Source organism: Entelurus aequoreus, linkage group LG05 (assembly GCF_033978785.1).
Source record: "Entelurus aequoreus isolate RoL-2023_Sb linkage group LG05, RoL_Eaeq_v1.1, whole genome shotgun sequence".
Lineage (NCBI taxonomy): Eukaryota > Metazoa > Chordata > Actinopteri > Syngnathiformes > Syngnathidae > Entelurus > Entelurus aequoreus.
In genome coordinates, this window is record NC_084735.1 from 74,089,953 (window position 1) to 74,101,639 (window position 11,687).

General features: G+C 40.3%; 1 pseudogene; it reads left to right on the plus strand.

The window, feature by feature from the left end:
* LOC133649966 (polypeptide N-acetylgalactosaminyltransferase 10-like) overlaps nucleotides 1-11,220 on the plus strand; it is a 60,799-nt pseudogene extending 49,579 nt beyond the window's left edge.
* Nucleotides 11,221-11,687: the final 467 nt, after the last annotated feature.

An 11,687-nucleotide genomic window follows, 5' to 3' on the forward strand; every position in this document is an offset into this window, starting at 1 on the left:
TTTATTTTTTACGGTCCATGACACGATATGTAGCACGTACAGTCGTGGTCAAAAGTTTACATACACTTGTAAAGAACATAATGTCATGGCTGTCTTGAGTTTCCAATCATTTCTACAACCTTTAATTTTTTTTTGTGATAGAGTGATTGGAGCACATACTTGTTGGTCACAAAAAATATTCATGATGTTTGTTTCTTTTAGGACTTTATTATGGGTCTACTGAAAATGTGTCCAAATCTGCTGGGTCAAAAGTATACATACAGCAACATACATTATCAGTTTTGGTGATGTGGAAAAGTTATAATCAAATCAAATTAGCTTCATGGCATGGCCTCTTAACTTCATGTCAGTGATTGTGATTGACTACACCTGTTGACTTCTCTGAGCCCATTTAAATAGGGCTCATGTGATGCAGTCATTAGACTCGGTTACAAACGCGACAATGGGAAAGTCATAGGAACTCAGCACAGATCTGAAAAAGCGAATCATGGACTTGAACAAATCAGGAAAGTCACTTGGAGCCATTTCAAAGCAGCTTAATATGTTTGGAGGAGAAAAGGTGAGGCCTTTAATCCCAGGAACACCAGACCTACCGTCAAGCATGGTGGTGGTAGTATTATGCTCTGGGCCTGTTTTGCTGCCAATGGAACTGGTGCTTTACAGAGAGTAAATGGGACGATGAAAAAGGAGGATTACCTCCAAATTCTTCGGGACAACCTAAAATCATCACACTGCAAAAACTGAAATCAAAGTAAGATTAAATATCTCAAATAAGGGTAACATTTGCTTATTTTCTGTCTGATAAGATAATTCTTCTCACTAAGCAGATTTTATGTTAGAGTGTTTTACTTGTTTTAAGGGTTTTGGTCCTAAATGATCTCAGTAAGATATTACAGCTTGTTGCTAAAATTTGATGACCTATATTGCGTAAAACATGCTTGAAACTAGAATATCAACTGATGCAAAACTGTGTCATCAACACTTATAAGTATAAAACTACTTTTTTAAAGTAATAATTTCTTACTTCAAGCATGAAAAAAAAAATCATCATGCCGAGTGCATATCATTATGTCAAGATAATGGCACTAGCATTTACTTAATTTAAGAATATTTTTCCACATATTGAGCAAAAAGCTCTCTTCTTTTTTTTCTACCAAGAAAAGTGCACTTGTTATCAGTGAGAATACACTTTAAGGTATTTTTGGGTTCATTGAGGTTAGCTAATTTTATTTGTTTTGGAAAGTCTTGACAAGCCGAATTTTCTTGTTCTATTGGCAGATAATTTTGCTTAGTTCAAATAAAATACCCCTAATTTTTGTATTTTTTTCTCTTGTTTTTGAACACTGACTTTTTGCAGTGCGGAGGTTGGGTCTTGGGCGCAGTTGGGTCTTCCAACAGGACAATGACCCCAAACACATGTCAAAAGTGGTAAAGGAATGGCTAAATCAGGCTAGAATTAAGGTTTTAGAATGGCCTTCCCAAAGTCCTGACTTAAATCCCATTGAGAACATGTGGACAATGCTGAAGAAACAAGTCCATGTCAGAAAACCAACACATTTAGCTGAACTGCACCAATTTTGTCGAGAAGAGTGGTCAAAAATTCCACCAGAAGCTTGTGGATGGCTTTCCAAAAAGCGCCTTATTGCAGTGAAACTTACCAAGGGACATGTAACCAAATATTAACATTGCTGTATGTATACTTTTGACCCAGCAGATTTGTCAGTAGACCCATAATATATTCATAAAACGACCAAACTTCATGAATGTTTTTTGTGACCAACAAGTATGTGCTCCAATCTAGGGATGTCCCGATCCGATATTTGGATCGGATCGGCCGCCGATATTTGCCAAAAAATGCGTATCTGCAAGGCATGGGAAAATGCCGATCCAGATCCAGTTTTTTAAAAAATGCCGGTCCGTGTTTTCCAACGCACCGATTTAAATAATACATTCCACTTTTCTGCTGCTCCGTAATTTCCGTTCCGCATTTTACAGCACACCTTCAACACATCCACAGGTCTGTGTCCTAACCGTTAAGACGGCCATGTGAATTAAAAGTTACCGATAAAAATGTCAGCTGTCTCTGTGCGATATAGAAAATGACTATATCGTGATATTCGAGTATATGTTCTCACGCAGTTGCTTTTAGCTGCGGGCATTACACGACAGGCTCTTCCCACTCCTTCTTGTGTCTGCTTCTCACAGACAGCGAGCGCACCTTCTTACACACGTCACATACTGTCACGTCATACGTCAAATACGTATACGCCCCCTCCCAGCAGAGAGGTAGCAGCATGGCTAACGTTAGCTGTGATGCTAGCGTAGCCGTGTGAGCGGTAATAATGAAGGAAGAATTCATTAATTCCCAAGAAAAACAGCAGGGGGTCCATCGTCTGGCGGTGGTTTGGCTTCAAGTGGGAATATGTCGAACAGACAACCGTAATTTGTCAAGTGTGGGGCAAAAGCGTTGCTATAAAAAGTAGCATTACTGCTAATATGAAGAGTGTTTGAAACTCCGCACGTCAACATCTCCATTGTGTATTATTCAAACTCACCTACCGTAATTTCCGGACTATAAGCCGCTACTTTTTCCCCTCGTTTTGGTCCCTGCGGCTTTTTACGACGGTGCGGCTTTTTTACGGCTTTTTTTACGGCTTACGGTAACCAGGGGCGCGCACTACCGAGGATGCGCGAGACCGAGGCAGACATCTGGCGCCACGTAACGAGAGCAAAACAAAGAGTAGGAGAGCGTCAGCGACAGTTTGCGCGAAGGAAGTGTTCATGCAAACACCCTCAATATGGAAAACAAACGGAGAAGTGCATATGATGCTGCTTTTAAGTTAAAGGCAATCGATCTGGCTGTCAAAGAAGGAAATAGAGCTGCTGCACGTACCCTTGACTTGGCTGACGACGCCATTTTGGACCTGTTCTTTTCCGACACCGACGAAGAGGATTTCGGTGGTTTTAGTACGCAGGAGGAAGACGATGACACAATGATTAAAGACTGACTACCGGTAATACCGTTGTATTATTTGTACTCTGCACGAATGCTGTTCGCCATGTCAAAGATGTGAAAGTTTGATTGAATGATTGAAAGATTTATTGTTAATAAATGGGACGCTTTGCGTTCCCAAACAGTCATCTCTGTCCCGACAATCCCCTCCGTGGTAGCAGGAACCCCTATATACTACGGTAATTACACATCAAAACCCTGCGGCTTATAGTCGGGTGCGGCATATATATGGAGCAATCTGTATTTTCCCCTAAATTTAGCTGGTGCGGCTTATAGTCAGGTGCGGCTTATAGTCCGGAAATTACGGGTAATTCAGCTGGATAGTTGTAATCAAGAGTACTAAAACCCTTTTCAACATGAATCTGACAACTAAGTAGGCTAAATAACTTTAAAGGCCTACTGAAACCCACTACTACCGACCACGCAGTCTGATAGTTTATATATCAATGATGAAATCTTAACATTATAACACATGCCAATACGGCCGGGTTAACTGATAAAGTGACATTTTTAATTTGCCGCTAAACTTCCGGTTCGAAACGCCTCTGAGGATGACGTATGCGCGTGACGTAGCCCGGCGAACACGGGTATGCCTTCCACATTGAAGCCAATACGAAAAAGCTCTGTTTTCATTTCATAATTCCACAGTATTCTGGACATCTGTGTTCGTGAATCTGTTGCAATCATGTTCATTGCATTATGGAGAAGGAAGCTGAGCAAGCAAAGAAGAAAGTTGTCGGTGCGAAATGGACGTATTTTTCGAACGTAGTCAGCAACAACAGTACACAGCCGGCGCTTCTTTGTTTACATTCCCGGAAGATGCAGTCAAGATGGAAGAACTCGGATAACAGAGACTCTAACCAGGAGGACTTTTGACTTCGATACACAGACGCCTGTAGAGAACTGGGACAACACAGACTCTTACCAGGATTACTTTGATTTGGATGACAAAGACGCAGACGTGCTACCGTGAGTATGCAGCTTTGGCTTCTAAACATTTGATCGCTTGACCGTATGTGCGCAACTTTTTTTTGCGTATGTACGTAACTTTTTAAAAATATATAAGCTTTATGAACCTTGGGTTAGGTGAACGGTCTTTTGGGCTGAGTGATTGTGTGTGTTGATCAGGTGTTTGAATTGTATTGGCGTGTTCTATGGAGCTAGGAGCTAGCAGAGGAGCTAGCGTAACAAACACGCAGGTGTTTTTATGCAGGATTAATTTGTGGCATATTAAATATAAGCCTGGTTGTGTTGTGGCTAATAGAGTATATATATGTCTTGTGTTTATTTACTGTTGTAGTCATTCCCAGCTGAATATCAGGTCACCCCCGGCTCTCACAGCATCTTCCCTATCTGAATAGCTTCAACTCCCCACTAGTCCTTCACTTGCACTTTACTCATCCACAAATCTTTCATCCTCGCTCAAATTAATGGGGAAATTGTCGCTTTCTCGGTCCGAATCTCTCTCACTTCATGCGGCCATCATTGTAAACAATAGGGAACTTTGCGTATATGTTCGACTACGTCACGCTACTTCCGGTAGGGGCAAGCCTTTTTTTTTATCAGATACCAAAAGTTGCAATCTTTATCGTCGTTGTTCTATACCAGGGGTCGGCAACCCGCGGCTCCGGAGCCGCATGCGGCTCCTTGACCACTCTGATGTGGCTCAGCTACATACATGCCGACCCCCCCGATTTTCCCAGGAGACTTATGGATGTCAGTGTCTCTCATAGACTACTCCCAGGAAAATATAATCCTATTTACACTCTAATTTCTATATAAAGGGCATGCCCTAATTGCACTGCAGTAATTGTCCTCTATAGCATTTACATACAGCGTACCAGTCCAGCCACATGTTGCATGTTGTTATTACTTGCTCACACAGGAGACAGCAAAGCATACTTACTCATCAGCCACACAGCTTACACTGACGGTAGCCGTATCAAACAACTTTAACATTGTTACGTTACAAATATGCGCCACACTGTGAACCCACACCAAAAAAGAATGAAAAACACATTTCTGCAGAACATCCCACTGTAACACAACATAAACACAACACAACCATTACCCAGAATCCCATGCAGCCCTAACTCTTCCGGTCTACATTATACACCCCCGCTACCACCAAATCCCCCCACACATCAACCCCCCCCTCTCCGTGCGTTGGTTGAGCGGAAGAGTTAGGGCTGCATGGGATTCTGGGTATTGGTACCGTCAGTGTAAGATGTGTGGCTGTTGACTTAGTAGCCTTGCTGTCTGTAACTCTATCAAGCCAAAGCTGCATTCCACTTGTGGCCGAGCAGATACACTGATTGGGCAGACTCTAGAGGGCGCCAAATGCAGTGTCATCACGCTCTGATATTCGGGAGTCTCCCGGGAAAAATGAGAGGGTTGGCAAGTATGACGCAAGCGACATTCATTCAAAACTCGCGGGCTGCACTAACATCAAATTTCCACATTAAAGTACGTGCCGGTGCGTGTGTCTGAGACCCCTAGTTAACATAGCACAAAGCGTTTAAGCTTTGTATGCGGTGATTTTCATTTTAAATTTTAAAAACATATTTTGTGGCTCCCATTACTTTCTTTAATGTGTGAAACTTGCCAAAATGGCTCTTTGAGTGGTAAAGGTTGCCGACCCCTGTTCTATACTAAATCCTTTCAGCAAAAATATGGCAATATCGCGAAATGATCAAGTATGACACATAGAATAGATCTGCTATCCCCGTTTAAATAAAAAAAATTCATTTCAGTAGGCCTTTAAACTTTAATACATGCTCGGCCAGTTTCTGCCAGTATCGGTATCGGATCGGAAGTGCAAAAACAACATCGGTATCGGATCGGAAGTGCAAAAACCTGGATCGGGACATCCCTACTCCAATCACTCTATCACCAAAAAATAAGAGTTGTAGAAATGATCGGAAACTCAAGACAGCCATGACATTATGTTCTTTACAAGTGTACGTCAACTTTTGGCCACGACTGTGTGTGCTATGTGTGTGCTATTTGGACACAGGCCATCTTTTTTCTACTTCGCTACAACCACTTTGTGTCCTTCCTTCCTGTTTGCGTCCTCTATCAGGACAAGAGCTTGTATCACCCCGTTAGCAACAGCTGCATCGACAGCAACGCCGGCGAGCGCCGCGTCTTCATGAACACGTGCGACCCCGCCTCCGCCAGCCAGCGGTGGCTCTTCGACAAAACCAACGACGACGTGCTGGAGGGCTTCAACCGCCAGGCGGCCGCCTGAGCTGCCACCCGTCCGCCCGGGAAGTTTGACTGATGGGGGGCTTTGGTCCCCGAATGTGCCGACATTCCTGCCTCCTATTTCCATGACTCTTATTTGCAGCCTCTCCTCGCCCGCCGGGTTCCTGATTTGAACACCTCCAGTTTATCTCCATGTCTTCCACCTCACAAATCCTCTCTGTCTCGCCGCCTTCGACAACGCAATCCTGCCACGGGGCTCGGGGGGGCGGGCGGCGGCGTCCCCGGGTGGTGGTGTCGTCGCCTGTTCTTCCTGGCTGAGCCTAAGTGGTTGTGACACCTGGGTGAAGCCAGGCAGAACCGTTCGAAAAAATCCCCGGGAGGATTGATACCCCCCCCCCAGTCTCCCACCACCCTCCTGCCTTCGCCTGCAACTTGATATAATCTGCTGTCCATCACTTTCCTCTCCTCCTGTCTGTTTTTAACTTTGGAAAATGTACTTTTTCCAGCTGCTATCGCCTCCTTTCTGGTCTATTTTGCTGCTGCCCTCCTTGCTGGATGGACGGACCAACGAACGCGGGGGGCTCGTTATGGGCGGCGGCGTCCACCCAGCTGACATCACTTTTAGCATATAGCGCCAGCATGGGGGCCCTTACTCCAGGACTAGAGGCGGCGCCCACAATGTTGCTCCCCCGGGGGGAGCTTGGCGTCCCGTAGCAACTTTTATGCACTTGTGATACACTTGAATGAAATCTTAGTGCCTTGTTGAAAATGTTAGGAGTGTGTTTGTGTATCTGTGTATGTATGTGTGTGTGTGTGTTGGACAAATACCCGGATGATTCTAGTCAGTTGACACTGATTGGACCGTGACCCTGGCAAGGCACCCCAAAGGCACCGCCCACTTCCAAGACGTAAATGAGTGAGTACAACTATTTTAGTAGTAAACCACAACCTTTATTTTGAAGGGATGTCGTGTTTGATTTATCGCCCCCCTACTTTTTCAGTCCTAAGTATGTTTATCCTCCTGAGAACCAGCGTCCGCTAGAGCAGTGTTTTCCAACCTTTTCTGAGCCAAGGCACTTTTTTTTTTTTTCATTGAAAAGATTCGGAGGCACACCGCCAGCAGAAGACATAAAAAGAAATGAAACTCAGCAGCCGATATTGACAATAAAAAGTCGTTCTCGCAATTGTTGGATATAAATTCAAACCATAACCAACCATGTATCACTATAGCTCTTGTCTCAAAGTAGGACTTATTTCGTTTTTTTTGGTGTTTTCCTGTGTGTAGTGTTTTAGTTCTTGTCTTGCGCCCCTATTTTGGTGGCTTTTCCTCTTTTGTTGGTATTTTCCTGTAGCGGTTCCATGTCTTCCTTGAGCGCTATTCCCCGCACCTGCTTTGTTTTAGCAATCAAGACTATTTAAAATGTGCGGACGCTATCCTTCTTTGTGGGGACATTGTTGATTGTCATGTCATGTACGGATGTACTTTGTGGACGCTGTCTGCTCCACACGCTGTAAGTCTTTGCTGTCGTCCAGCATTCTGTTTTTGTTTACTTTGCAGCCAGTTCAGTTTTAGCCTCGTTTTGCCTAGCCTTCCCTAAGTTTCAATGTCTTTTCTTAGCGGCACTCGCCTTTTGTTTATTTTTGGTTTAAGCGTTACACACCTTTTTACCTGCATGTAAAAAGGTGTGTTCCCGACATCTACAAAGCAATTAGCTACCTGCTGCCACCTACTGATATGGAAGGGTATTACACGGTTACTTTGCCGATCTCTAGACAGCACCGACACTCAACAACGGCACATTTGTGGATTATAATTACTGGTTTGCAAAAACTATTTTTAACCCAATTAGGTGAAATTACATAATCTCCAACGGCACACCAGACTGTATCTTACGGCACACTAGTGGTTGAAAAACACTGCTCTAGAGTAGACATTTGTAACTCCGGTTTTCCCTTTTGTCAGTTGAATTTACTCCAGTATAGTTTAGTTTAATTTTTTTCTTGTTCAGAGTCGTGTATAAAGAGAGTACGGCCAACCCGGTTTCAGGCGTTCTCCTCAATGATTGGTCAAAAGGCACTAGCGTGACTACAGGGCGCCATGACTGCTACTAACTTTGAGCTGATGCTATGTGTCTGCGGCGCTTCCTCGATGACTTCCTCCTTGTGCTAATACAAATAATAGCAGAAAAAATATAACAGATGTTTTGACGAAAACAGACTATCTTTGAATCTGAGTCAAACTAAAACAATGCTATTTGGTAACAGTAGAAGAGAAAGTCAAACACAAATACACGGAGTAGACATTGAAAGAGTACAAGAAATAATAATAGATGAGTAATTTGAACTGGAAATCTCATTTAAAAAAAAAAAAACGTATGGCAAGAAATACGTCAAAAATCCATCCATCCATCCATTTTCTATCATTTCATTTCATTTTTATTTATCTCCTTCATTGATGTGCATCTTTGATAGACAATTATACCACAATTATTCAGTTATACAGTTACACATCAATGCCTGAGAAGGAGCAGGATGAAGAAAAATCTTATATTTTCCTGCCCCCTTCAACCTAATACGTAGTCTTACTTAATGATATATAAACCAACAATTACATCCAAATATAACAAAAACAAACCAAAAAAAACACACAAAAAATACACAAGTGCAAAACCTCATGAAGTACAAACCGAACAAAAAAAACAAAAGAAGTAATATACACATCACGGGATGATACAAAACCAGGAAAAAAATAAGTAAAATAATAAATATAAAGCAAAATGTAAACACTTATGGCTGCTCATATGATTTTATTGTTCTGTCTTTATATATTTTTTTCAATTGGAATACATTTTTACAATCTTTTATCGCATTGTAAAGAGAATTCCATAGTTTAACCCCCACCACTGATATACACATTTGTTTTAAAGTTGTCCTTGAATACTGATGTTCGCTTGTCTAAATAAAGCAAAATATGTTCTGGACCAAAAATCCCTCCATATTCTCTACTGCTCACCAGTGTTACCATATCTGAGTTATTGTGCAGAAATATGGTTAAATAAGTACAAAAGTACACCTATTCACTTAAAAAGTTAAATTTAAAGTACCAATGATTGTCACGCACACACTAGGTGTGGTGAAATTAACCTCTGCATTTGACCCGTCCCCTTGTTCCACCCCCTGGGAGGTGAGGGGAGCAGTGAGCAGCAGCGGGTAGCCGTGCCCGGGAATCATTTTGGCATGTTACAAAAAAGAAAGATCAGTTATAACAATACATAACGAGTGACACATACAGTGATTACAAAATACACCACAGTTGACATACTTCATGCAAACGTCACAATTTTCCTGGGAATGTTGGTCCAAAGCTAATGAAAATTTTGGCAAAATGAGGGTAATATTTTTGTTGCGTGTAAGAGTGCACAAAACACTGCAAGGTAAAAGCATGTTTTACAGCCCTTTGAGACACTTGTGATTTAGGGCTATATAAATAAACATTGATTGATTGATTGATTGATTGATTGATTGATATTGTACGTTTATAAGCTGGAGTATGTTTAGAAGTATATTTAGATGTAATATTTTGTTTTACTTTGTCAAAATGACAGCAGTTGAATGCATTCGGGCACAGCCGCCCACGTCCTTGGTAGCAAACATGGCGCCTGTTGTGTAGTTGGCCATACTCTCTTTATACACGACTCTGCCTTTGTTGGGGCGCCCAAAAATATCTTTCTCTGCTGTGGTCCATATCGGTCGCATCGGTACTCAGTTGTAATACACTTTTCCACCACTGGTGGCAGTAATGACAATATCAAATAAACAGAAAAAGTCTGGCGCTAAAGTCATAGAGAAGTTTCTTAAGCGCAAAAATTATGACTAAAGTGGTGAAGCTGTCTTTTCATTTGCACTTTAAATTTATTGACAGTCATTAATAATTTGGTTTATGTATTTTAGCACAACATAATTGTATATGAAAGACTTATGTCTCTTCTTATGCGGCATATTTGATTAGTACTTATTGTTATAATGAGCCTGACCTAAGCCGAAGGTTTATGTGTTAATAAATAAATAATAATCTTTGTGATTAAACTGTAAGTAGGTTAGATATAATTATTGAATACGATTGCAATCAAGAGTAAGATTACTAATTCAGTGTGTATATTTGAGTGGGCCCCAGACCCCTCTGTAGTAGAAACGTTGGGCCCTGAGGTCGACAAGGTTAAGAACCCCTGTTTTAGGCTGCGGGTGACAGTTGAAACATGTCAAGGTAAAAAAGAAAAAAACTCCATGTATCAAAAAGAAAAGTTCACTGCAGAAGGTTCCAGTTCTCAGGAGGATATAATCAAGGGAACTTCTTTATTGGTATTATGCTGTCTTCTTATTTTAGTCTTGTGGTTCTTCTCGTGATCCTTAAATGTGACATTTTAGTGTTTGTTTCTTTTTCATATCTTCATATGCACTTTTGGGTGCGTGTAATCCCATACATCGTGTAATCTTCGGTGGAAACTCCAAAAATGTGTTTTATTTAGTCCAATTAGCCGAAACATCTTCAACTGGTGCTAATTCTAGAGAGGGTTAAATGAACATGTTCAGGCCGCCTGGAACATGTAAATCTTCTAAAGTACAATCAAAGTTTTTTTTTATTGTGCCCCTGTTTTTTGTTTGAAAAAAAAAAAAATTCTTCAAGATCTAATCAGTCCTACCGTATGAAAAATAGGAATGAATCCTATTCTTGTGTTTATGTCATGTGACCAATCCACGTGTAGCCAATGTTGTTTTGTACGTAAATGAAAAATCTCTATTGTCATTTTCTACTGACGTTACAAGTGTAAACGGTTATTTAGATATTTAACAAAGTGTACAATGAAGCTGGAATTGTATGATATTTTTTGCCGAGAATTATAACAAAAGAAAATAAAGGTTTCTATATTTGGATGAAAATCGTACACAAAGTGTGCAGGGTTGTTTGTTTTTTTGTTTGTTTGTTTGTTTTTTATATTATGAAACTTAATAGTTTAAGACTTTTTACTGGCAAGTTAATGATTCTCATTAAAAATGAATACAGTTGTAAAAAATGTATAAAACAATTTTATACTTGGATAAAATTCGTACAAAAAGTGTGGATTATTTTTCGATTTTTTTTTTGTATATTATTAAACTTTATATTTCAAGTTTGTTTACTGACTAATTTACATGCTTCTCTTAAGAATTAATACAATTGTAAAAATAAATTAAGGTTTCTATGTTGTATAAAACATGCTTATTTATAAAAATGAGTATGTGTGTGTGTGTGTATATATATATATTATATATATATATATGTATATGTATATATATATGTATATATATATATATATATATATATATATATATATATATATATATATATATATATATATATATATGTGTGTATATATATGTGTATATATATATATATGTATATATATATATACATAAAAATGTGTGTGTG